This window comes from Drosophila montana, unplaced genomic scaffold (genome assembly GCF_035044405.1).
Source record: "Drosophila montana isolate Dmon_TW-CO22-7 unplaced genomic scaffold, ASM3504440v1 contig_3031_1, whole genome shotgun sequence".
NCBI lineage: Eukaryota > Metazoa > Arthropoda > Insecta > Diptera > Drosophilidae > Drosophila > Drosophila montana.
In genome coordinates, this window is record NW_026997907.1 from 558,997 (window position 1) to 586,395 (window position 27,399).

The 27,399-nt window shown below is 45.7% G+C and overlaps 1 long non-coding RNA gene across 1 annotated transcript in view; it reads right to left on the bottom strand.

The window, feature by feature from the left end:
* LOC135430669 (uncharacterized) overlaps nt 1-27,399 on the bottom strand; it is a 72,405-nt gene that overhangs the window by 10,452 nt on the left and 34,554 nt on the right. The window contains exon 2 of the long non-coding RNA XR_010436666.1: nt 8,556-8,714. This is a non-coding gene — a long non-coding RNA (uncharacterized LOC135430669). The remainder of the gene's footprint in view (nt 1-8,555; nt 8,715-27,399) is intronic.

A 27,399-nucleotide genomic window follows, 5' to 3' on the forward strand; every position in this document is an offset into this window, starting at 1 on the left:
GATATGGATGCGAACTGGGATAGGAACATGGCAACGCTTTTTAGAGCTGATATTTGAATTTTAGATGCCTCGTTCCGTTCGGGAACAACACGCGATGAAATGAATTGGAAAATATGTCTGCGGTTGCCCGCCGGTCGGAGTCGGAGAACGGGCAGAGCCGTCGACATCCTGTGATATTCTGCAATATCCTGCAAACTCAATGAACGCAGGCAAATTTCCATAACTCAATAAAGCGTCGCATTAACTGATAAGCAGCCGTTGTCGGAGTTCCCACTGTACCCACTGGACTGGCTGAGTGATGAGTGATACGAACATAACTCAGCATGCAATGGAGTCGATGGAATCAGCAAATGCCAATGATATGGCAATTGGAGCTGCTCATGCTCAGCCAGGGACAGGGACAGGGACAGAGAACAAAGCGATGCGCAGCCTAATTGACTTGAATTGATGCTCTGTTGCCCTCCGATGTTGACTCTGATCCAAAGATGAAACGAAACTGAAACAGAACCCATTTCAGGGGCCAAGCAACACGCGTTTGCTTTCAGGTCGAATGTCCCCTGGGAGAATAGGAAAACTTGACTCAATGGAAACGGGTTCTGTTTCAATTTAATGCATCAGAGTCTGAGACCTGCCCATAATTAATATGCGAGTTGCCATAGAGCAATCTGTCATTTCACAAAAGAAGTGCAAGCGAGAGTCACCCTCCGACAGCCCATGTGACGTATGACAGGAGCACAGATTCAGATTCAGTTTCAGATACAGATTCAGATTCAGACAGCCCGCTTCAGCGGCTTCCAATTACAGTTTCATGTCCTGTCAGAGCATTTCCACCTCCACTTGAAGCTCGCCCATCCTCATCCAATCGACGTGAGTTTAAAATCGAAACCATGGAACCAATTGAAACCAAAGACATCAAACTGGACGCCTCCTCTGGCTGTCCCAACCCGACGACTGCAATTGGAGTCCCGATGCAGCGCAATGTAAACGGTTGGGAGAGGTCCAATTGAGAGCTCTGGCATGTGTGCTGTGCCTGTTTGATTGTTGTGTTTGTGTCCTGTTGGACAAGGACTAAGCTCTGTAAATGACATCTGCAGCAGAGGCAGCAGCTCACGCAATGACACGGGGGCTTACAGGGCTCGACGGATGTCGTAATTCCAATCAACACGATTGAACTCGAAGATTGCCCAGCTCACACAACAAGTTAAGGAACACGCTCTAGGTCATGGACTGGTGCAGTCATCAAGTGAGGAACAATGCAGTTTAGTGGAGCTCCACTCGAAGGGTTTCTAACTCAAACTTCTTTACCTAAGTTGACCGAAAATGCTCACGTCCTGGGCACGTGACCAAAATGTTTTCCCATAAATAAGGAAAATATGAAAATGAAGAGACTTCGTTTTTTGCAAATAGAAGAAGAAACTCATTTATCCCCAAGTTTTCAAAGTCTTTCACCGACTTCATATGCTTCGCAGAGAACAAACTTTGCACGAAACCTTTGAAGCTGAAAGACCTCGACCCGCCCTCTCTGGGCAACTCTTCCGCCCACAAGACATTAACCCCAATTGGCTAAATGGCTCATTAGGTCAGTGGGGGAGTCCTCTGTCTGTCTCTTTGTTTGTCTGTCTGTCTGTAGCTTATCCATGAGGTAAGCAGCAGAAGTCACTCGACTGCCATTCAGAGAAGTTTTCCGCATTCAACCAGTCGGTCGTTGGGGCTTTTCCATTCGCATTTCTATTCCCATTCATTCTCTCGGAATAAAACGCAACCGAGTTGCACTGCTGCGTGGTCAGTTATAATTAGGGGGCGCTTTTAGGGTTTTATGGGCTAAGCGATTATCGTCAAGAGCCAAGCGAGAAGCTAAGCGCAAAGTGAACGCGACTCGTAAACACTTTCGCGTTGACCCACTCGAAAGGATTCCATTGTACCAGCAGGGGTATCCCTTGCCCCTCCATTCCACTCTGAATTCAATATTGTTAATTGGCGACATGGTTCCGCATGGTTCGAAGAACCCAAGCGACCCATAAACCTATCGTAACCTATCGGTTACAGCTGTAGCCCAATTCGAAGCATTTGTAAATTATGCTGGCGTTGCTTGCTTAGAAAGGGGGATTGGGGCGGGAATAAATATGGGTGCGGTCGTGGATATCCATAAGTCAATGAAAATATGTATCTGCGTCTGGGACCGGTTCTGGGTTCAGGTCTGGGTCTGTTGTAGAGTTGATTAATTGGCCATAAACCAAACGATTATCATACTAATTTTGACAACAGGAAGCTTAGACTATACGAAGTTTTCAAGGGATGGCTTCGAGTGAAATGAAGAAATGAAGTTCCGTGTGTGGATCTAAACCTGGGAAGGACATAAATGCCACTCGGAGTTGTTCGGGTTCCATTTGCCTTCGTTTCGAAGGTTCACGGGAGTTTCACAGAGCTGCCCCATAATCAAGGGGATGTGCACGCGGTCACAGTGTAGACTGAGCTGCCCAGGGGCAGGGGGTAGACGCAGGGCAGTAATTGCTTAATTTGATTACGTGCCGCCGTAAAAAGCAGAACAGGAAATTTGCACACACACACACACTCTGACACCCTGTACTCGGTAATGAAGTTGATTCGCTGAACGGATGAATGGATGGATGGTTGGATACATGGATAGATGGCTGTGCAGCTGGCAGGCACTCGCACTCGGGTGGTTCGCGCGATTCCCCCAATCCCCAACCCCCCACACAGGCCCCAGCCGCAGTCTGGCAACTCCCTTGGCTTTAAGCTGTTTCCCAGATCCTAAACAACTTAATTTATGTTTTGGGCTGAAGCTGAAACCCTTTGCCCGAATGTCGCCAACGCATTTGCCGTAAACAACAGTGCGGACAACAACAACAACAACAACAACTACAACAACAAGGAGAACTAAGTACACAAGTGCAAATTCAGAAGCAACAATGGAGCGTCAAAGGCACGAAATGGAAAACCATTTGGTTCGGTTCGTGCGATAATTAGAAGCGACCTCTGCACGCTCAATTAGAAGCTTGTAAGCATTACACCAGGGAGGGAACGGGAGCGGGGATTGGAGAATTGGGACAAACACGTCCCGTATATGTATATAAACACTCTCTAAACTCAGTTGCAACATGGTCGCAGTGTTGAAGGGAAACACGCGACCAACTGCAGCTGGACAAGGAGTGGTCCGCGTCGAGTGAAGTGAGGGCAAGGATTAGGCCGTAACATGACGCGAAAGAGGCAACGAGTCAAAGGGGGCAACGGGACGAATGGCGGCCGGTTGAATGTCTTAATTAACTGTTAGCTGCACTCAGCGAAAGCAGCAGGAGGCACAGGGGGGGGGGGGGGGGTGCAGTGGCCAGAGGGAGGCCTGTCGTCTGTTGTTGCCACTAAATAATGGCGAGGACACCGAAGCGGACGACGACGCCGAAGCGGACGCCGTGCCTCAACTTATTTATGATTTGCAATTATTTTAGAGAGTGGTTCGCTTCGCTTTTGGATGGAACTCTGACGAGGGGGAGGTACGGGTTAGGTTCGCTTATCTGATTTAGGGGTACACGAAGTGTGCATAAACCTGAACACGTCCCCATCATCATCAACACACACAACGCACACACACACATGTGGGCTGGTTGTGGCTGTTGTTTCGTTTCTTTTTTTTGGCCGCGGCGCCAGACGAAAGTGTTCGCTAGACAAATGCCATGGCAAGGGAGTGGGAAGGGAGGTTGTAGGGAGTCAAGGGGTTGCTAATGGAGAGAGAGAGAGAGAGAGAAAGAGAGAGAGAGAGGGAGAGAGGGAGAGCGAGAGAGACTGGGCTGACATGTCACTTGGCCATAAAAAAAGTTTATGTCTGACATGAGCCAAAAATAATTTGCATATTTTTTCACTGGATAACAACTTAATTTAGGATACATTCGAGCAACATTCGAGACTATTGCGTAGGGTTAGGAATGACATTTTGGGGCAGGGATTGGGGCAGGGATTGGGGCAGATGTTGGCCTGGCTGTCACAGCAATTAAAATGAAGTTACAACAACTAGTTAGGTTGCACGAGATCCTTTGGCAACTTGTGCATTCGAGGGATATCTGCTGAGCTTTGAAGTTGGCTTTTTATGACATTCTGCGCCATTCACTTTATTGGCTCATTGTCATCGTTTTATTCGTTTTTCCTTTCTTCAGGAATAGCTCGCATTCATCATTGTTTGCCATTGTGCAGGTGCAGAGCGAATTCTTTCTCGGGGCTTCAATGTCGTGATGTCGTGATGCTTTATTAGTTTCATTCAAAGAAAGGGAAAAGGGTTTTTCTCCGTTTTTTTTCTTCAATTTTTCTCTCTCGCATTTCGCACCTTTTGCTAGCGTACGCAGCGGGTGGTTCAAGTCCATTAAAATTGCTTTTCCCTCTTTTCTTTGTCTGAGCTACTTTCCCAGCTCTCCTTTCACCTTTGGCCCGCCTTAAGGTTGCACTAGATGGAGGGGCTAAGGGGACTGAGGGGGCTGGTTGGATGCATTGCAGCCGAATGCAATTTATTTGCTGTCGCGCGCATTAAACGCGCTGCGCTGACTTTTGACTGACGCCATATTTTCCGCCACATTTGCGCCGCAGAGCGGCTTCCGCTGCTTTATGACTTTGCTCGCGCCGGCTGACACGCCCACTCGCCCGTGCGCCCATTCATTTTTCAAAACTGTCAGCTGTGCGCACAATTCACAGTCGCCTTTTCGGTTGCCCCCAGCCACAAAAACCCAATTCTCCATGCCCAAACCTTTGTGCTCCCTTTTCCACCCTACACCCTGCTCAGATTGTAGTGTGGGAAGCGAGGGGCTGAGGGGGGGGGTATTCTTTTGTGCAAGTGTCGCACTTTATGCTTAGCCATCGAAGTGTGGAGTTAATGGCCAGGAGCTGTGGGCTGTGCGAGTACAGCATGCGCATTGCTTTCACTTCTCCCGGGCCTTAATTACGGGCAAAGGCAGCAACCAACACCTAAGTGGTTAACTCTAAGGGTGAAGGGGTAAGGTGTGTGTGTGTGGGGGGGGGGGAGGGTTTGAATTATACAGCATTTTTCATTAAAGTGGCAAACGGCATTTCTTGTATAGCCCGCGGCGGAAGAGGAAGTGCGCGACGCTTGTGCGAAACGGATGTAGCCAAAGCCAAAAGACGTCCCATGGATGGATTTGTGCGGCTGACAGGTCCTTCGGCTGTTTTCCCTTCACCCCCCTCCCCTCCCAAGTCCTGCTGCAGCTGCTGTTGAACATTGCTGAAACATGTTCACTCGAAATTTGTGTTCGGAGTCGACTTGGAAATTAGCATAATCAACATGAAAAGGCGGCACACACACACAGTCATAGAGAGTCATAGACATGGGCATGGCCATAGGTTTTGCACAGGACTAAGCAACTCACACAGTGTCCTTTGCGATTGCCTTGGGCCTGGCTGGCTGGCTGACTGCCTGACTGTGTCTCAGCTGTGGTCGAGCTTTTTGGAGCGCCTTTAATTACACAGCACTGCACAAATGATGAGCTGGCAAATTCTTGTGCAGTGGGCGTGTCCTTCTGTGACGTGGATGACTAAGAGATTGCGCAAAAAGGGCCCGCAGCAAGAAACACCCATGGAACCAGACTAGACCAGAACCAGAGACCCGAGCAGACCCAGGCCAGGTCAAAGCTGGGTAGACAAAGCGATTAGTAATCGTATTTTATGGAGTGGAGAAAAAGTGAAGAGGGCGATTGGTCAGGGGAGCTGGCTCAAATTGAGATAAACTTGAAATAAAGTAGATGAAAATGAATCGCATAATAAAGAGCTGTCCGCCGGATGAGATGAATAAGTGTAATAAATACGCGGCAAATAAATATATTCGCCCCTTAAAGGAATCACTCTAAGGATTCAATTGTTCCTAGAAAGCCACAGCACATTTGTCCTTTGTCCTGCAGGACAATTGCTTGAACAATAGAAGCGTCAATTGTGAGCGTAGGTTAAAAGCACTTGAAATGTGAACAAAGATTGATTTCAGACAACATGAACTCTGTGTGAAGGCCAGCTCCTAACTCAAGAGTCCCATACATAACTCTGTACATATATGTGGTTAGGGATTAGAGATCCTACACGAGGATGTTTTGTTTGCTTGGGAAAGCAAACGAAATTAATTTCATGGCTGGCAGAACTCAAATTGGAAATAATTTTTGTTTTGAAACAGCCAGCAACAACAAGTGCGGAAAAGCCACAGAAATGTTGATGAAAAGCTGCGAAAAAGAAAAGCCGCAAAAGGTGTGAATGAAAGCACATAATCAAGTTCATTGTGTGCTTTTCGTTTACGTTAACACCCCATCCAAAACACGCTGACATGTGTGCGGAAAAGAAGAAGAAATGAAAGCCTCTTTAAAGGAGATTACATTTATATAGCTACCGGATATACTTGAAAGTGTACAGACATATGTCAGGAATACTCGAGTAATAAAGAAATTTAATGGGCAATGACTAGTTAGATCTTTCCTTATGGTCTTCACTAAATTATATTCCTGCTCTGCGTTTCTTCCTTTATATATTTTGTACCGCCCATATCGCTTAAAGCTTGCCAAATTATTTGATTGGTCAATTGTCGGCACTTTGAGCCATACTGCAATTAATGTTTGTGGTTTTAGCACTCGGTGCGGAAGCCCAATCCAATCTCGGCCAGAAAGCACTTCGCTTCAAGTGTTTTCGCATGAAAAGTGCACTTCAAAGTGCAGCTTTCGATACTTGTAATTGTGGCAAAAGTTCCCAGTGGGAGAGTTCCCAGCTCGACTTTCGACTCATCACAGATGTGGGTAATGTGTGTTTTTCCCTGAACATGCACGGCGGGAAGAAGTTGGAGGGAACAAGCTAGTTGGCATACAATGCAGAACAAACTATTCAAGGAAAGTCAAGGCGAAACAGGACGACTTGGTTGGGTAAGCGAGCACAAGCAAGGCAAGCTGGAGGGGTTGTATGTGCCCGGGCGAGGGTGCGTTGGGTGCGATGGGGGGGCGGGCGAGTCGTTCAGCTGCATTGGTAATGTAAATACATGTGCGAAAGCGAGCACCTGAGATATCAAGTGCAATTGTCTGAGCCCGAACGCGGGGCCGTGGGCGGAGTAACAATAAAAATGATACAAAATGCGGCAACACGGAGCAGCTTATTGTGGCCAGAATTGCGGGAGAGTTGGGGAGTTGGTTACTGAAAGGGGAACTTGTTGTCTCGCCATTATGCGTTGTGGCATGGATCTAAAATTGAATGTAAATTGCGGCTGTGCGGCATGCGGCGGGCAAAGCGCAGCTCAAATGAATCAAACTGAATCAGAATGAATCGAACGTGGCCTGATACACGTGGGAAACGTGCAGCCGGCTGCCAACTTGGCAAACAAACAGGAGGCAGCAGCAGCAGCAACAGAAGGAGCGGAAGGAGTCGAAGGAGTGAAAGGAGTGGCTGCTAGCCGAGTCGGCAGACTTCTGCTAAATCATTCAGCGGCCATTAAACTGGCAACTGGCAACGGGCAACTTGCTACGGGCGAGTTGTAGCCAAGTCATGTGGGTGGCTGCTTGGCAATACACTTGGCCAAGTGTCATTGACTTTGTCGGAACTTTAAGCTGTGTCCAGGAGCAGCTGCAGCAACGAGCTGCACTGTCTGTTGGTCAGCCAGGCGTTGGCCTCGCCTCGTAATTCCTGTAGATAACTATGAAGGCCGGGCCATAAAAAGCCATTACATCTTATCTCGGCCAATTGCTTTCGGTCAGCTTACGGTTTCGGTCGGGTCGGGTCGGATCGGGTTGGGTTGGGTTGCGTTAGGTCTCAATTCCCGCTCCCTTCCAGAACGGAATTTATGCCCTGGCCAGGCCAAAAGCCAAACATGCGAATAATTTAAATCAGCTGCAGCGCAACACCTGTGAAAATGCCTTCCTATCAACACTTGGAAGAGGGGGCGGCACAAGTAGGAGCCGGAAACAGGAACACCCCCCCAAAGCGAAACGGGTGCCACGTTTATCGAGGCCAAATGTTTGCCAAACGGAATTTCAGACATTCGCTTAAAGCAACAGCAACTGGCCACGTTAGCCAGACTAGCCAGGCTAGTCAGCCAGCCATGCACTGTGCCCCATCCACGCTGTGAGCTTCCCCCGACTCCGGCCCTGACTTCCTCCAGCCCTGCCTGCCTCCAACCCGTACATCATGAATATTTGGCTGCTTTATGCTCTTTGCGCCCTCCCCGCTGCCCTCTTTGCGCCCTCTTCCGTTTTATGACTTTATATTGTGTGTGGCAACTTCATTGAGTTGTTGTCGACGCCTCACACAGATTTTACGACCATGATGGCGCATTAAATTTTACAACTTATCAAAGAGACTCCCCCAGTCAGTCAAGGAGCGGGCGCCCGAGCAGGGACGTCCGCATTCAGCGCCGCTTTCCGCCAAAGTCATTCAAATGTTGGTTAACTGTAAATTGGCTGTGGGCTCCGTGTGCGTCGCGCGTTAATTGAATTTTGCGTCAAACAAAAGGCTCTGCGCCACAAATATGCCTTGTCACATGAGTCAGAGGAACGAACATGAACGGGAACTCGATAACTCACCGGAAAGATACGCGTGCATAGATGTTTCCCATTTAAGGTTAAATTAAATCAACGCTCTGACGACGACGTGTGAGGAAATTGCCTTCATTGAAGTCATTTGAGCGTGTGTCCTCTTCCGTTTTTGACAAGGTGAACAAGTTCCGAATTGCTGGTTCATATCTGAAAAAGTATGTTTAGAAATGAATCGAATAATACATTTAGGATTATCTCTTGACTGACTAGGGACCTGAAATTTTCACTGTTGTTACCTTATGTTACGTTAACACCGCGTTTCGAGAAATTCCACCCGCATGTGTGGAAAAATCGCGGAATATGTTAGTATGAAACTTTTCTGTTTACCTCCCGATCGGTTGAAAACTCATTTTCAAAGATAGCGGAGTGAATTTATTTTAAAAGTGCCACGGGCAACGCAGAGGTATACGTAATATTATCCTATATAGACATAGGTCGAAATTTCCCGACCCCATAACTCGGTCAAAACTCAACAGATTTTCATAAGGTTTGGCTTTTTGTTCATGGTTTGACCTCTAGATCAATCGTGCATCTAAATCTGACAACATTATTTTTAGTCAAAATTCATGTGAAAATAGTACCCTCAAATGTCCTATATAGACATAGGTCGAAATTTCCCAACCCCATAACTCGGTCAAAACTCAACAGATTTTCATAAGGTTAGGCTTTTGTTCATGGTTTGACCTCTAGATCAATCGTGCATCTAAATCTGACAACATTATTTTTAGTCAAAATTCATGTGAAAATAGTACCCTCAAATGTCCTATATAGACATAGGTCGAAATTTCCCAACCCCATAACTCGGTCAAAACTCAACAGATTTTCATAAAGTTTGGCTTTTTGTTCATGGTTTGACCTCTAGACCAATCGTGCATCTAAATCTGACAACATTATTTTTGGTCAAAATTCATGTGAAAATAGTACCCTCAAATGTCCTATATAGACATAGGTCGAAATTTCCCAACCCCATAACTCGGTCAAAACTCAACAGATTTTCATAAGGTTTGGCTTTTTGTTCATGGTTTGACCTCTAGATCAATCGTGCATCTAAATCTGATAACATTACTTTTAGTCAAAAGTCATGTGAAAATAGTACCCTCAAATGTCCTATATAGACATAGGTCGAAATTTCCCAACCCCATAACTTGATTAAAACTCAACAGATTTTCATAAAGTTTGGCTTTTTGTTCATGGTTTGACCTCTAGACCAATCGTGCATCTAAATCTGACAACATTATTTTTAGTCAAAATTCATGTGAAAATAGTACCCTCAAATGTCCTATATAGACATAGGTCGAAATTTCCCAACCCCATAACTCGATCAAAACTCAACAGATTTTCATAAAGTTTGGCTTTTTGTTCATGGTTTGACCTCTAGACCAATCGTGCATCTAAATCTGACAACATTATTTTTGGTCAAAATTCATGTGAAAATAGTACCCTCAAATGTCCTATATAGACATAGGTCGAAATTTCCCAACCCCATAACTCGGTCAAAACTCAACAGATTTTCATAAGGTTTGGCTTTTTGTTCATGGTTTGACCTCTAGATCAATCGTGCATCTAAATCTGATAACATTACTTTTAGTCAAAAGTCATGTGAAAATAGTACCCTCAAATGTCCTATATAGACATAGGTCGAAATTTCCCAACCCCATAACTTGATTAAAACTCAACAGATTTTCATAAAGTTTGGCTTTTTGTTCATGGTTTGACCTCTAGACCAATCGTGCATCTAAATCTGACAACATTATTTTTGGTCAAAATTCATGTGAAAATAGTACCCTCAAATGTCCTATATAGACATAGGTCGAAATTTCCCAACCCCATAACTCGGTCAAAACTCAACAGATTTTCATAAGGTTTGGCTTTTTGTTCATGGTTTGACCTCTAGATCAATCGTGCATCTAAATCTGATAACATTACTTTTAGTCAAAAGTCATGTGAAAATAGTACCCTCAAATGTCCTATATAGACATAGGTCGAAATTTCCCAACCCCATAACTTGATTAAAACTCAACAGATTTTCATAAAGTTTGGCTTTTTGTTCATGGTTTGACCTCTAGACTAATCGTGCATCTAAATCTGACAACATTATTTTTGGTAACATTACTTTTAGTCAAAATTCATGTGAAAATAGTACCCCCAAATGTCCTATGTAGACATACATACATAGGTCGAAATTTGTCACCTCCATAACTCGTTCAAATCTCATCCGATTTTTGTTCATGGTTTGGTTTTTACTTCCATTTGGCATCTAAATCTGGCAATATTTTTCTTGCCTTCAATATAAAATGTAAATCCCTTAATCAGTAAGGAACTAGTTCCGTTTGCTGTGCAATAGTATTACAAAATTTAGCTCGCGTAGTCGAGCTCATTTATATAAGTCAGCTCCGAAGAATTATTTGGTGTATTGAACTAGTTCTCTTCAGTGCATAACTAAGCGAAGCGTCAAGTTATGCAACGGAAATTGTGTGTCCACGCTGGCTTCAGCTGAACCCAACAAAAATGGCTTCTTGCAGCGCGTTCACCTCCCTTCCCACCCCTGGAATGGTAATTGTTTTAGCAGTGCGAGACAGGTAGAGTCCGCGAATGAGTGACAGGGACAGCAAGAGAATGACAGCGAACGGAGGGAGAATTATGCAAGCATTTTTGATTGAGGCCATAAATTGGTTTCAATATTTTGAGGGGTGTGTGACAGTGTGTGTGTGTGTTGTGTGTGTAGCAATAAATATTTATTGTATGGGGTATGCATAAATGCGTGTCGGGGGGTTATTAAATGCAATTGTTATTTTGCAATCAATGCCAATTAAAATCGCCATCAATTTGGTTATGGTAAATGCATTTTGTCTGATCTCTATGCCACACACACACACACCACACACACACACCACACGCACACCCACAAAGCCACAAGTCAAACAAATGCATGTTGCAAACATTAACAAGAACAAGAGCAACAAATCTGTGCGGCAATTGATTTAAATTAAAATTTAAATGGAAATCGATTAATTGGACCGAGTGCAGAATTTAATTGAAATTTTCATTTCGTGGTTCAAAATTGAAGCTCAAAACTGAAATTGAAATTGAAACCGAAACTGCATTAACTTAAGTTGTTGTTGCTGTTGTACTCAATTATTGTCAATTCTGAATGTGCAACAGCAACTGCAGCCGCAGCAAATGTTCTTGCACATTTTCTGTGGCATGCAGCAGGCGAAAGAGAGAGAGAGAGCGAGAGAGAGAGAGAGAGGGGAAGGGCTGTGGCACATGTGCAGCTGAAAATTGGCTTTGGCTGCAAATTAACAATTTCATTTGATAAATCAAAGGGTCAGTTGCGACATGGCACACAAACAACAAATGGCAAACCAATCGCAAGGCACTCACATTCGCACATTCAGGGCACTCATTCGCATTCGCAATTCGCATTCACATTCACATTCAGCTCAGATTCAGCTGCACGCATCACTGGACAATGGCTGCTGTGTGTGCGTGTGTGTGTGTGTGTGTGCGTGTTTGTGTGTGCACATATTTAACATGACACGAACATATCGAACACCCACGCATCGTAGAGCATTCATTATGCAATGTTGCTTTCACACACACGCAAATACACACACATTCACATACACACGCACACTCACACATTTGCATAATTGTGTCTGTCATTGGCATTGCTTTTCTGGCAACAATTGCATTCGATTTGCCCCCTCTCTCTGCCTCTTGCTGCTGCACTTTATTGCCCTCTCTGTTATAAACTGAACCATTTTACTTTGTGTTCAACTTGTTTAACAAGCAAAATTTTCCATTACACTGCACAATGCTGAAGGATGTTCCGAATTGTGATTTCGTTTTAAAAGTGAACATGCAGATGATGTTGCATTTAAATGTATTCAATTAAAACGTTGTCTTTGCATATTGCTATTCTCTATGGCATGTTCATGCCAGTTAACATGAGGTTAACATGTACAGTACTGTCATGTCAAGTGACCAGGAAGGACAAACTAAATGTATAAACTTTGGCTATATTCACACATGTGCAAGTGAAACTGACGTCTCGGATCTTTTAATAACATTTAAAGTGTTGAAGAATATAAATTTCCATATATATTATTATGTAATTGCTTGGCATTTTACACACGGAAAATGTATTTTCCATTTGATGAATGATTTTATCCACCTTTCAGCTAATATTGTAGCATAATACATAACCCAACATAATATTTATATCCATCAATCAAACTTCCAGCCAGATGCTAAGTAAATGCAAATGTTAACGGTACTTGCCAGTGTTGTATAATTTGAACAAATTTTGTAACCTGAATGATTGATGGTTGCATTCGTAACTGCATTCTGGTTAGTTTAAATTCCGAATAAATTCATGTGTATATATAAAATATACATATGTATACACATATATGTATATATTGATATTTGTTTTCGCACTCTGCAGACTCTTGACATGGGCAAATAAAATATGCTGACAGGGTCAGGAGCCATGGCCAATGGATATGGCATAGAGCAACAGAGCGGCGAGGAGCGGGGGGCGAGGCACTGACTAGAAATTTTAAAATCAGAACAGGTAAATATTGGCTCGACAAAGGTAAATTTGAGCAGACATTGCCGCCGAATGCAGATGATTTCACATTTTTAATTAAAAGGCTTTGTGCAGCCAGAAAATTGTTGTTAAATCCAGGCACACACATGCCAGAGGAGAGAGGAGGGGGCGGGGGCAGGGGCAGGGGCAGGAGCAGGAGCAGCAGCTGGACTATATGCCACATGGTCGAACATTCATGTTCACTTGCACGATGAGTCAATTGTTTTTTTTGTGGGGGTCTGCTTATCAAATTTAAAACGAATCAATAAACGGAGCTAAAATTCCTTTAAAGGCCAAAGGATATGCGCCTTATGCACATTAACAGCTGAGTCATTTATTTTATGAGGCATTTCTCCCAATATTCGTCAGTTACAGCACACACACACACACACATAGTTGTTATTACTGCTGCTGTGTGTGTGTGTGTGTGTGCACTTCATTTATTTTATGCGTTTTATCCCTCTTAAATGTGCATGTACTTGGTTAGTCACTCTAGGCCCCGCCCTCTTTGCCCTCCACCCGCCCCAACTACATTGCTGCTGCATAAAATTTATTTCGTTTTTATTATCATTTCATGCATGCCACACACACCCCCTCCCCCCCTTCTCCTGCGCCCTGCATTCCACCGGAACCCATTGCCACCCACACATATGCAACATCGAAAAAAATTCCGAGAAACGCCTGCAATTGACCTGCCCGCCTCCACGCCCCTTTGCCCCCGCACCCTGCTCGCAAGAGGCTATAAAATGTTTTTCAAGGGACAGCGGAGCCAAACAAATGCAAAAAAAGTATAGGGGGGGTGGGAAAGGGGGGGAGGGCAGAAAGAAAAAATGAAGTGGCAAAAAAGTAGTTGCGCCCTCTTTTGTAAATAAATGTAAACTTGCAGCAAACGACGCTTCAATTTGTTGTTGTTGTTGATTTTTGTTGCTGTTGTTGTTGCAGCTTGAAAAATATAAAAGAAAAAACAGGCAAGCAACAACAATGGCAACTCTGGCATTGCTGTCTATTTTAGTTGTTGTCGTCATTTTTTCCCATTTGCCCACTGTGCACCCGCCCCTCCCTCCCCCCGCGCTCGGTCGTTCGCTTTTCTTTATGTTTTGCGTTCAAATAATGTCATTTCGTAAATTGCTTCAGTTGCCGCGCGCACACACACACGGCCACACACATTACACACACTCACCCACACACACACACACACACACACTAGCGATAGCCGACCTCCCCTCCACGCCCCTCGCTGGCATATTTTTTTAGTGCTTCCTTCACATTTGCTGCTTTTATTGTGTTGCCGCCGCCCGCCAACAATTGGCCTTTTTGGTCCTGCAGTCCTTTGCGTCCTTTTGGTCCTGCTGTCTAGCTGTCTCGCTTTTGTTTCGTCCGCATGTGCTGCCCCCTCTGCCCCCTCTGTCCATCTGCCCACGCTCGGCGCGCCTCTGCCTGCGCTTCAAACTTTGCCTTTGTTTGGCGCGAAAATCAATTAACGCGCTCAATGAGCTTCAAAAACTTTACGGCACACACACACACATAAACACCCCTCACACACACGAACACATCGAAAACAAAGCCAATTTACAGTTAACCAAAATGTAAATGGCGTCAAGGGAGCCACCGCTTGTCCTGAACCCGAAACCTGTGCCTGTCGCTGTCAATGTGGTTGCCCAAAGCCGAAACTGAAACTGAAACTGGAGCTGAAACAACGTGGGGAGGAGTGAGGAGTGGGGAGACACGGGAGCAGCAGCAGCGGCAGCAGCTGTAGGTGTAACAGGGACAAAAGTTGGCGCTGCGCAAGTGTCAACTGTTTTGATAAGCTGTTAAATTAAATGTGCGGCAATGTCATAAAAATCTGTGGCACGGCCGCAAGGACAACGCGCATATGAAGACATTAAAAGCGCCGGCTGGGAGGGGGGGGTCGAGAATTGTGGATGGTTGCCTTTGATGTTTGCCTCTTGTGGCTTGTAATGTACATTTCCAAAGGAGTTCTCTATAAATATATATATACATCTATATAGGGAAGATACAATGCTTGAGCAGGATCTGCATGCAGAGGGCTTAAGCCGCGGCTTGTGGCATGTGGCAAGTGGCAGCTGTGGCTTTACCCACGTGCAACCCGACAGCGGCAGCAGCTGCCACACGCAATTCCATATTCAATTTTAGATCAATATATAACAACAGGATACAATCGATGCGACGGCAACAATTGTATTGTTACCTTGCGGCGGCGCTAAAGCGATTTGGTAACAAGCCAAAACACAAGCAGCCCCCAGGTTGCAACCACCTAAGCCCCGTTCCCCGACTGGGGGGGAGCGTGGCAGGGAGAAACGCCTTCGTGGCGTGCTGATTTCTCAGGTGGTCGCTTTCGCACATGTATTTACATTGCCAATGGCGGCGCACCTCGACTCCAGACTGAATCCTCACCAAGTGCTCGCCTTCAGCTGGGGCCTGTCTTCGAGTTGCCTCGCCTGGCAGACGTTTTACTTAGTCATGTCGCCAGTTGCAAGTTGCCAGTTTCAAGTTGCAAGTTGCCAGTTGCGTGTCCACATGAGCACACATTGTTGGAGAAATCTTTGACAAGTCCAAGTCGTGGCCAGTCGAGACTTTGCCAACAATTAAGAGCACCAATGTTGCACAGTTCGGAGAAGTGCTCCTTATGCGGAAAACCCTGTGTGGCATCAACTCAAGTGCTGGGGCAGCCCTTTGGCCTGAACGAGAGACGACCGCAAACTTTAATTGCATGTCCGACTCAAAGTGTGAACAAACTGTGCACAATTGGCCCAATCAAACGAGTTGCTAACTTTGACAATTGTTTCTGATTTCATGGGCCGCACTTGTATACCCTGTAACCCGCAATGGGGTATCTACAACTAATTCTAGCGTATTCAATAAAGTAAATTCTTCTTCTCCCTGGATACCCGCAAAAGGGTATCTAGAACTAGCTCTAGCGTATTCCACTCATTTCTGATCATGATGGATTTAACACAATCAATATGACCAAATGTTGGCTTACAGTCAATACGAAGTCGGGATATATAAAAGTTGGATCCAGGAAATTTGGTATGTAGGCTTTTCTAATCATTCATTGAACAAATTTATAAACATTTGTAGAATATCATGTCCCCATCTATGCCGAAGTATTCAATAAGAAGTTGATGGAAATATTATGCCTGGCTGCAGGGTATTATCTAGTCGAGCATATGCACTTGTCAAAGTTGCGTGTTTGTGAGTGTTGCGGTTAGTGTTCGATTCGAATGGATCCTGCTTCCGTCCACGACAACGGGCAGTGGACATTTATTGCCCCGGCCAAGGCAAACTTGAAGATTTATTTTTGGCTTTTTCTCGCACTCAATTCTCACATGTCTTTTTGTTGGTTTATCCGAAATACTTGCGATTCTTTTGAATTTGTGTGGTGTGTTTGCAGCCATTTTCTAATTGTTTACGATTTGTGTTTTTTGAGCCATGAAATTAATTTCATTGCCTTTGTTGAACTCTGTTAAAGCCACTTACTGGAAACTAACGTGACCAAAAAACTTTTATTAAGTGCCAAATGCCTTTTCGTCCCTTATCAGAGTGCCACAACAAATTCCTAAAGTTGAAAAGAATGTGGAGTGAGCATTACGGAGGGTCCTGGCATTATTAAAGTTAACGAGCGCTGGAATTTTCTATGAAAAGTGCTTTTCATAAGCCAATTGAATGCCAGAAAATGATTTAAGAAGCTTAATCATAACATATTTTCGACGTTTTTCTAATAATAAAATGAGCATAAATAAATTAATATTTACGTAGAAAATCAATCCTGACATTCCAGATCATAATTAGTTTAGTAATTGGTTCACATTTCACCCATTTTATTTTTTGGCAGTGCATAGCGGCAAAAGCTGTGAATAATGTTGAATTATGCTGAACCGTAAATATTACATTGTAAATTTGCGAACGGAATCAACGTTGCGTGATTTATCGGGCCCACACTCCGCCGGCAGAGCCCTTCCCACCTGGCCGGCGTACCCATGCCAACGGGATCCGGACGGCATCCACTTGCAATAGAAGTGCGTCGAGCCGTGGTTTGTCTGCATGCATGAATGCATCTTGACTCTCCGCTCTCCGCTCTCCGCTCTGAGCTCTCGATATGCCAATTGCAAATTGCCAAAGTGTTTGCCTCCGCACACCAAAACCCTGCCACAGCCACACCCCCCCGCAAACTGGCTGTCAGCGCGTGTTGCCGGGGCAACATTAAGAGGCAACCGGCAGCAAACGCATTTCCAATCGCAATCAGCAGCAGGCAGAGCTTGTTAACGGCTTCAAACTGTTTTTGGCCTGTCGTGAAACGTGAATTCGAGTGGACTCTATCAGAGTGCTCTATCATGGAGAGCATTTACTCGTAAGTGACTTCTCAGCAACCGCTTAATTCACAGAGAGACCAGCAACTGGCCTGAGATTAAAAATGCTCTCTATGCGTGCGTGGGGATATCTGGATATGGAAGTGGAAGTGGAAATGGAAATGGATGAGCTGCTGGCAAGCGAATTGGATTCTGGCAAATTAGCCTAAAAGGCAGCGCTGGAAAATAAAGAAAACGAAGCTGGCAAATTAATTTCAATGTTGTCTTTTTTTTCAGCTTCTTCTTCTCTGGAGCCAGGGCAAAGTTTTGCAAGTCGTGGAACTGCGCGGCAAATTTGGTTTGACAGTGAATAAAATTGCACGCGCTGCGTCTGTGAAATGAAATTCATTTGGCGCCCAATGTGCGCCATTTTGGCGCCCAACTATGAAAAAAACAAACACACACAAGCACACACGCACACACAAAAAGTCAGGGGCAGGGGCAGGCTAGGAGCTGCGAGCGGCGACAGGCAATGAAAAAGTTTTGACTCGATTTTGGGCCCTTTCGAAAGTTTCAAGTTTATTAGTGTTGAGCAGCGCTGGCAGTGTTGGCTAAGTGCATGCACATGCAATAAAAAAAAGACGGGGAAAAAAGAAAATCAGCAGCTCACGTCGACCAGGCCAAAACGTAGCCAACATTTGCCACTCGACGAAGCGTTTGCCCATAAAGCCAAAGTTGAAAACTACGCCAAATGCATTTAAAGTTACCTCATCTCACCGGGGCGAACATTTCAGGTGCTGCCCTAAACTCTTGGCCAGAGAGTAAATGGATTTTGCTCTCTGCCTCTGCTGCTGCTGCTGCCTCTGCTGCTGCTACTTTTTATGGCCACACAAAGTGGTTGAGAAAGCGAAATCCACTTTCACACACACAAAGTGAATGAAAGCGATTTAATTTGGGGGGCTTCTGCGTTGGCTTTGTGCACTCTGTATTAGATTAGGGACTGCCTTTCATAACTGTAAATGCACTGGAAATTGCCTCTAATCATATCATTTACAGTTCTCCTTATAAAACGCACATCAAAGGCGCAACCAATTGGCTTGGCATCAAAAAAAATACATTATAAATTCAAGCAGGAAGGTTGAAGCTAACTCAAAGTTGAGCCATTTATTCTGATCATATTTCAATTCCCAACTTCTTTAATATGTTTAAAGCTTTGAAGCTCCACTAATTGTCAGCAGAGCGGAGTCTTGTGGCCTAAGTTTCAGTTGCAGATAATGCTAATCTATCTATCACTGGAGCTGCGCGTCTGAGCTCAGGAAGTCATGACACTTTGAGAAATGGCTGCACACCATCAATGCCCGGTACGGCCACAGTATGCATGCCGCATGTATCTCTGTCAGGAGTCTGCAGCAGCAGCATTCCTAAGTGGCCGCGCTCTGCACGGAAGCGGATGAGCTCACGGCTATTGCAAATGTTGCGGAAAATATGGCGTCAGTCAAAAGTCAGACCGACGACAGCAAATAGATTGCATTCCAGGTGAAAGCTTCCAGCCAACTGCAGCAGCTTCCGCTTACGCAAATCCACTTCGCATCTGAGCCAGGGCTTACGCGCCAAAGGCCACTTTGCAAATAATTGGTCAACTCTCAACTTAATGAAATTTTCTTGCCTAGCCAAATACCCTTCCTTCTGCCTGGCACATCCACAGATATGACCTGCCTTCAACCCCTGCCAAACAGGTTACGCAATAGTCTCAGTCGCAGTCGCAGTCGCCGTCACAGTTGCTCGAATGTATCCTAAATTAAGTTGTTATCCAGTGGAAAAATATGCAAATTGTTTTTGGCTCATGTCAGACATAAACTTTTTTTATGGCCAAGTGACATGTCAGCCCAGTCTCTCTCGCTCTCTCGCTCTCCCTCTCTCCCTCTCTCTCTCTCTCTCCATTAGCAACCCCTTGACTCCCTACAACCTCCCTTCCCACTCCCTTGCCATGGCATTTGTCTAGAGGACACTTTCGTCTGGCGCCGCGGCCAAAAAAAGAAACGAAACAACAGCCACAACCAACTCACATGTGTGTGTGTGTGTGTGTGTGCGTTGTGTGTGTTGATGATGATGGGGACGTGTTCAGGTTTATGCACACTTCGTGTACCCCTAAATCAGATAAGCGAACCTAACCCGTACCTCCCCCTCGTCAGTGTTCCATCCAAAAGCGAAGCGAACCACTCTCTAAAATAATTGCAAATCATAAATAAGTTGAGGCACGGCGTCCGCTTCGTCGTCCGCGTCTGTGTCCTCGCCATTATTTAGTGGCAACAACAGGCAAAAGGCCTCCCTCTGGCCACTGCACCCCCCCTGTGCCTCCTGCTGCTTTCGCTGAGTGCAGCTAACAGTTAATTAAGACATTCAACCGGCCGCCATTCGTCCCGTTGCCCCCTTTGACTCGTTGCCTCTTTCGCTTCATGTTACGGCCTAATCCTTGCCCTCACTCCACTCGACTCGACCCACTCCTTGTCTAGCTGCAGTTGGTCGCGTGTTTCCCTTCAACACTGCGACCATGTTGCTTGCTTCTGCTGTTGCAACTGAGTTTAGAGAGTGTTTATATATATATACGGGACGTGTTTGTCCCAATTCTCCAATCCCCGCTCCCCTTCCCTCCCTGGTGTAATGCTTACAAGCTTCTAATTGAGCGTGCAGAGGTCGCTTCTAATTATCGCACGAACCGAACCAAATGGTTTTCCATTTCGTGCCTTTGACGCTCCATTGTTGCTTCTGAATTTGCACTTGTGTACTTAGTTCTCCTTGTTGTTGTAGTTGCTGTTATTGTTGTTGTTGTTGTCCGCACTGTTGTTTACGGCAAATGCGTTGGCGACATTCGGGCAAAGGGTTTCAGCTTCAGCCCAAAACATAAATTAAGTTGTTTAGGATCTGGGAAACAGTTTAAAGCCAAGGGAGTTGCCAGACTGCGACTGAGAAGTGTGGGGGGTTGGGAATTGGGGGAATCGCGCGAACCACCCGTGTGCGAGTGCCTGCCAGCTGCCTAGCCATCTATCCATGTATCCATCCATCCATCCATTCATCCGTTCAGCGAATCAACTTCATTACCGAGTACAGGGTGTCGGAGAGTGTGTGTGTGTTTTAGTGTGTGTGCGTGTGTGTGCAAATTTCCTGTTCTGCTTTTTACGGCGGCACGTAATCAAATTAAGCAATTACTGCCCTGCGTCTACCCCCTGCCCCCGGGCAGCTCAGTCTACACTGTGACCGCGTGCACATCCCCTCGATTATGGGGCAGCTCTTTCAGCTTCGTGAAACTTCGAAACGAGAAGGGGAGCACGCGGAAGTTGCACCCCACAATCATAACGGTAAACGTTGCCTAGGCAAATGGAACCCGAACAACTCCGAGTGGCGTTTATGTCCTTCTCAGGTCCAGTTCCACACACGGCACTTCATTTCTTCACTTCACTCGAAGCCATCCCTTGAAAACTTCGTATAGTCTAAGCTTCCTACTGTCAAAATTAGTATGATAATCGTTTGGTTTATGGCCAATTAATCAACTCTACAACAGACCCAGACCTGAACCCAGAACCGGTCCCAAACGCAGATACATATTTTCATTGACTTATGGATATCCACGACCGCACCCATATTTATTCCCGCCCCAATGCCCCTTTCTAAGCAAGCAATGCCAGCATAATTTACAAATGCTTCGAATTGGGCTACAGCTGTAACCGATAGGTTTATGGGTCGCTTGGGTTCTTCGAACCATGCGGAACCATGTCGCCAATTAACCATATTGAATTCAGAGTGGAATGGAGGGGCAAGGGATACCCCTGCTGGTACAATGGAATCCTTTCGAGTGGGTCAACGCGAAAGTGTTTACGAGTCGCGTTCACTTTGCGCTTAGCTTCTCGCTTGGCTCTTGGCGATAATCGCTTAGCCCATAAAACCCTAAAAGCGCCCCCTAATTATAACTGACCACGCAGCAGTGCAACTCGGTTGCGTTTTATTCCGAGAGAATGAATAGGAATAGAAATGCGAATGGAAAAGCCCCAACGACCGACTGGTTGAATGCGGAAAACTTCTCTGAATGGCAGAGAAGTCGAGTGACTTCTGCTGCTTACCTCATGGATAAGCTACAGACAGACAGACAGACAAAGAGACAGACAGAGGAGTCCCCCACTGACCTAATGAGCCATTTAGCCAATTGGGGTTAATGTCTTGTGGGTGGAAGAGTTGCCCAGAGAGGGCGGGTCGAGGCCTTTCAGCTGCGACTCACGACTCATTGATGAATTTTTCAAAGGTTTCGTGCAAAGTTTGTTCTCTGCGAAGCATATGAAGTCGGTGAAAGACTTTGAAAACTTGGGGATAAACGAGTTTCTTCTTCTTCTCTTTGCAAAAAACGAAGTCTCTTCATTTTCATATTTTCCTTATTTATGGGAAAACATTTTGGTCACGTGCCCAGGACGTGAGCATTTTCGGTCAACTTAGGTAAAGAAGTTTGAGCTAGAAACCCTTCGAGTGGAGCTCCACTAAACTGCATTGTTCCTCACTTGGTGACTGCACCAGTCCATGACCTAGAGCGTGTTCCTTAACTTGTTGTGTGAGCTGGGCAATCCTCGAGTTCAATCGTGTTGATTGGAATTACGACATCCGTCGAGCCCGTAAGCCTCCGTGTCATTGCGTGAGCTGCTGCCTCTGCTGCAGACGTCATTTACAGAGCTTAGTCCTTGTCCAACAGGACACAAACACAACAATCAAACAGGCACAGCACACATGCCAGAGCTCTCAATTGGACCTCTCCCAACCGTTTACATTGCGCTGCATCGGGACTCCAATTGCAGTCGTCGGGTTGGGACAGCCAGAGGAGGCGTCCAGTTTGATGTCTTTGGTTTGAATTGGTTCCATGGTTTCGATTTTAAACTCACGTCGATTGGGTGAGGATGGGCGAGCTTCAAGTGGAGGTGGAAATGCTCTGACAGGACATGAAACTGTAATTGGAAGCCGCTGAAGCGGGCTGTCTGAATCTGAATCTGTATCTGAAACTGAATCTGAATCTGTGCTCCTGTCATACGTCACATGGGCTGTCGGAGGGTGACTTTCGCTTGCACTTCTTTTGTGAAATGACAGATTGCTCTATGGCAACTCGCATATTAATTATGGGCAGGTCTCAGACTCTGATGCATTAAATTGAAACAGAACCCGTTTCTATTGAGTCAAGTTTTCCTATTCTCCCAGGGGACATTCGACCTGAAAGCAAACGCGTGTTGCTTGGCCCCTGAAATGGGTTCTGTTTCAGTTTCGTTTCATCTTTGGATCAGAGTCAACATCGGAGGGCAACAGAGCATCAATTCAAGTCAATTAGGCTGCGCATCGCTTTGTTCTCTGTCCCTGTCCCTGTCCCTGGCTGAGCATGAGCAGCTCCAATTGCCATATCATTGGCATTTGCTGATTCCATCGACTCCATTGCATGCTGAGTTATGTTCATATCACTCATCACTCAGCCTGTCCAATGGATACAGTGGGATCTCCGACAACGGCTGCTTATCAGTTAATGCGACGCTTTATTGAGTTATGGAAATTTGCCTGCGTTCATTGAGTTTGCAGGATATTGCAGAATATCACAGGATGTCGACGGCTCTGCCTGTTCTTTTCGTTCTCCGACTCCGACCGGCGGGCAACCGCAGACATATTTTCCAATTCATTTCATCGCGTGTTGTTCACGAACGGAACGAGGCATCTAAAATTCAAATATCAGCGCTAAAAAGCGTTGCCATGTTCCTATGCCAGTTCGCATCCATATCCATATCCTGCCTGTTTAATGCACTAGTCGCATGCTCTCTATCATCATTCGCATCGTCATCATGGATATGGATGTCATCATCCCCTTCTTTAGATAGACTCGACTCGACTCGACTCGCTTTTACGATCCGATGCTAATAATGTCGTCTGTTGTTGTCTGTTGTCTGCCGTCGGGCGTCGGCGCCAAGTTGCATAATTCAATTACATCCGATGTAGACCCATAAAACTAAATCAAAGGAAAACAAAGCGTCACACTTCATTTACCCGGCGTGCTCCCCACAGTTACATCCCCATCCTCCCATCCTGCCTAGTTGGAGTCCTGTCTGGCCCTGTAGTTTTTCCAATCATACAAATTTGGCTCTACTTGCAGCAGCCTCCTTCCAGGCAGCAAGAAGCAATAAAAATGTTGAGCAAAGAAAATCTTCTTACTCCTTAGTCCACCATCCCATATCCCATATCCCTGTCCCTTTATCCCTGTATCCTGTGGACGGGCAGATCTTTCATATTGCGACGCTGCTTATCCTTTTGGCCCATTGCCGACTGCTGACATCCAAGTGGACTCCGACAGTTGATGGCTACTGCTCTTGGCAAGCAAAGTTTTCCTTCACTTCCGACCAGTTTCCCAGCTTCCCCTCCCCCTTCTGAGCTCCCCACTGTGTCAGGGCGGATGCGACTGAGTTTGTGGCCCAAAGCATCAAACAATTTACTCGCCTGACTTTTGGTTAGAGTTTTGCTTATAGTTTCCCTCGGCATAATAATAAAAACAATATCGTAGCAAGTGATTCGCTTCGTTTGCCCTTCAATTTCTCTCAGTGTAGTTCTGTTTATGGCTGCCAACGAGCCAACTACACGCAAACTTGGCCTTGGCCGGAGGCGCTTCTCAAACTTGTTGGCGGATTTTGAATTAGTGCCAAGCGTAAAGTGTTGGCCCATTATTATCTTTCGGACTTCATAAGTTGACTCGTAAAAATCTCGATAGTTCCGCAGATTCCATTCCAGGGTCTGCCACAGGGAGGCAAATTGTGACGCATAAAATAAAATGAAGTGAAGTGAAGTTGGCATCTTAGTTGGGGCCAAGTCTGAGGGTTATTGGCCCCATATGCTATGTGAGTGCCGCAATTACCCATTTATCGAGGTAATTAACCAACGAGTCAGGAATACCGAATACGTGACGCAATAGAAACCTGGCAGATGGCAGCTGACCGTTGGCAGTTGGCAACAGGCCAAAATGAAAAGCCTGAACCAGAAACTTGAGATCTCAAATTTAAAGGCATTTAACTGCAAGTGGCAGCAGCCCATCACCTGCCTCTCCCCTCCTCCCTCCCTCCCCCTGTCAACAGCTGACAATACGATTGCAAAGCGTTGAAGCAATAAAGGAAATGCCCCAAAATGTGGCAGCAACAGGCAGCGGGGCAGGACTGAAGCAAGTGTCCGAGTTTGTGTTGCTTTTGTTGCGGACTGCGGCAAAGGATTGCAACGGACTCTCAGCGGACACATCAGATACATCTTTTATATTGTTGCACACGTCTTCTTCTTCCTCTTCCCTTTCTCCTTCCCTTTCTACTTCCTTCTAAAATATTTGATCTGAGAATTTGCAACGATTTGTAAAGCGGCCGCAACTTGACAGCCATTCAAGGACTCTGATAACTGCACACCAGGATGAATGGGCGGAGCAACTGGAAAGTGCATTCACAGTGTTTGGTCAACTGTGAATTATTCTCCCCCTTCCCCCCCAGGCAGTCGAGGGTCTTCCAAGACTCTTGGAGACTGTGTTCATTTTATGAAGGCGCCACGAGACGCCTCTGCAGCTGCAGCTGCATCTGCTGCCTGGCAGGATTACTTCACGAGGCAATTTGTCCGGCGCCAGCAGGACACACGTTTTGGCTGGAAAAGAGAAGGAAAAGGAGTTTCAAGGGGGGTCGATGGTGGTCGAGGGGAGTCGCTCTCCTGCGGGTCACGTGCCCATTTTGTTTACATGGCGCATTAAGAGGATTCCGTTTCGTTTTATTGCGATTTGATTCTATTTTCTGTTTCTGTTTTCTATTTGTTGTTGTCCTCTGCCTCGCGTGCGCCTGCCACATGCACACACACACCCCTTCTGTCCACACACAACACACAAACATTCACACACACACACACCAACACACAGACATTCAGTCGCAGCCACAGATCAAGTCTCACATATTTGTTTTTGTTCTCGCATTCGCATTATTATCCTTTTCCTTATCCTTATCCCGCTTTGCAGTGTGCTTTGGGTTCGGATTGTCCTCCCCCCCCCCCTCATCTCTTCTATTTCCCCGGCACCCTCTCCGCTGGGGTTGGTGTGAACTTTGCCACTTTGCTGCAGCTTTTTTCAGTTCCTGCAACTGTTTAAGCGTCTGTCAATTGTTGTTGTTCTTCTTGCTTATTGTTATCCCTCTTTGCAGCTTTTTATACACATTTGTTGCACGGGGTGGTGGCTCGCTTAACCTTTTACCTCAACCCCCCTACCCTTACCACTCCCCCGACTGGTTTTTGTGTGTGTTTTGGCTATGAGCTGGACTCATTACTGCAAAGGGGGCGTGTCCCTGGATTGCTGCTTGTTGCCTCCGCTGATAAGTGCACGTCTGGTGGCTTTGTGGTTCTCCTGTGGTTCTGCCTGCCTATAAGCTTATCAGTTATCAGTTGCTGTCGCTCTAAAGTACTCCACCAGGCAGTCGATGTGCCCTGTCTTAAATCAGAGTTTTATCGCCTGCAATTTACTTGGTCGCCACTTAATGGCCACACGAGGCACGTGGCTCCTGCAGGACTCCACTTTGCAATCTCCCAACTTCAATTCGTTTCACAGTTGCACGTGTAAACATCATAAATGACGTCAGAAATTGAGAAAAGGGTTTTCCAACGCACAGCGTGAATATTTTCAATTATTTTTCGAGGCTTTTCTTACGATTTCAAATTTGATATTTTTCTGATTGTACTCGGAGAGTTTTTCTTTTAATTAAAAGTTTGCTCCCTACAGAGTTGTGTCACAACTTTGGGAATTTGCCGTTTAATTTCGGCCTCTTCTGCTAATAAGACGAGCTTTCAGCGATTTTCCGGCAATTTCTGCTTCAACTGAATTGAAACGATTTTTAATTGAATTTCGTGCTACAGCGAAATCAAATCAAAGTGAAATCCGATACGATGATACCCGAAACGAACGTGTGATGGACGTGTCGTCAGCTGGTAATTGCCTCGGACGAGTTGTCCAATTTGTCTGGCTGCATGTTTGGGCCTAATCAAATTTAAGCCCGGCTTTTGTTGGCCCTCAATTCGTGCTGGCAATTAGTTATGCGAATATAGTATATTCGAGATGCGCGGCGTTTCGAGTTGATGCCAGCAGATTGGATTAGAGTCCATTTGCATCGCGTCAAAAAAAATAAAAACTCAGGCGCAACAGTTGCAACACAAGTTTGAGGTGCGGGGCAGGAGGTTTTTGGTGGCAGACACTGCGCATGTGACCACGTTGGAGATTCGCTGAAAGGAGTTTCGGAATTTTGGATTTCGGGTGTTCGTTTGGGTTTGTTATGTAAACAAGTTTCGGCAGTTGGCTGCCGGATGATGGTCCTTGCGGTGTGTCTGCGACAACTTTGCCAATTCAGCCTCCGGGGCTAAGCCTTGACTAGGAATTCTCTCGACAATCGATAAACGGTCTGCTTTAAGCGCATTAAAGTCCTTTCTGGGTCCATTATACATTTAGTTCCATGCCGCTTGTCACTCAAAGCCACAATATTATGTGCTCGAAACGGGCATAGACGGGCTTACCTAACCGCAAAGCCTGGCATCAAAATTTAACCCATTTCTAACACCTTTGCCAGTTATTTAATTTATTTTATTTACTAATGCTCGAAATGTAATCTGCCGAGCGGATATGCCGGTTGGACACTTGAAAATTCTAGCTGTGAGTGGCTCGAACATGGGACCAACAGCCATTAAAGCCTCGTCACACACCCTCGTCCCAGACATATCCTTTTGTCGGCCCAACTGGTGACAATGGGAACAGCAAAAACAGCATTTGAGCTGATTGCGTTTTGATAAGTGCGCTTTTAATGTGCGTACGTGTGTGTGAGTGTGTGCTGGTGTGTGCTAGTGTGTGTGAGTGTGTGTGTTTGCCTAA